The following is an 853-nucleotide window of genomic DNA, read 5'->3' as shown; positions in this document are numbered from 1 at the left end:
CACACACACACACACACACACACACACACGAACACACGAAACACACTCAGAAATGCATGCTGTACAGGGGTGAGCTGAGCTGAAATAGGTAAACTGTCTGTCCATCATCAGTGAGAAATTCATGGGCTACATGTATAGGTAGATGGTTAAGGGTCAAACCAGACAAGAACATTGTCTCCGTTTTCAGTCAGCTCACTGTTCAGTCACACATCAGAATACAAGACAAAATGTGCTTTTAAAGCTGAGACTGGCTGTCACGCCTCCTCTCGCCAATTCCTCTCTTTTGCTCTCCATTTGGGTCTCAATTTCAAGGTACATTATTGCCCACACTTGAGTTTTATCATGCTGCTGCAAAATAAAGTGAATATTTACACTAATCTGCATACAGTAATGTAAATATTAGTTCACTGTATTGTGCAAGTAATTATTGATGCGTCCCAACACAACCTACCATGAAACTGTATAATGGTCCTTTTTTTCTTGTTCTTGTTTATTTCCTCTGTATTGTCGTTCTTGTTGCTAGAAGATCAATCCCATCCTACAGATGAGACGTTTGCTTTCCGATGTACAAACCAATACACAATTTATACAGTCTTTTTTTGCTGTACTTTACGTGTTGAAGATGAAATGCAAGCCTGATATGTCCTGATGGGTTGGAAAAGTTTTAATTAGTGAGACAGGTGCATTGTAGAAATGATAAATATGTCAACTATTGGCAGTATGTATATTAGAAGTTACTTATAACTTAGAATAATTGTAATGAGTTCTGGGATAAAAAATAAAAAAATCAGGTCCTTATCAGGTGTGTGTGTGTGTGTGTGTGTGTGTGTGTGTGTGTGTGTGTGTGTGTGTG

At 38.5% G+C, this 853-nt stretch overlaps 1 protein-coding gene across 1 annotated transcript in view; it reads left to right on the top strand.

The window, feature by feature from the left end:
• Positions 1-853, top strand: part of LOC116672302 (sodium/hydrogen exchanger 9) — a 63,678-nt gene that overhangs the window by 33,556 nt on the left and 29,269 nt on the right. The gene's annotated exons all lie outside the window — the stretch shown is intronic.

Source organism: Etheostoma spectabile, chromosome 22 (genome assembly GCF_008692095.1).
Source record: "Etheostoma spectabile isolate EspeVRDwgs_2016 chromosome 22, UIUC_Espe_1.0, whole genome shotgun sequence".
Taxonomy (NCBI): Eukaryota; Metazoa; Chordata; class Actinopteri; order Perciformes; family Percidae; genus Etheostoma; species Etheostoma spectabile.
The sequence above is the reverse complement of the archived record's forward strand: the minus strand, read 5'-3'. Positions and strand labels throughout refer to the sequence as shown.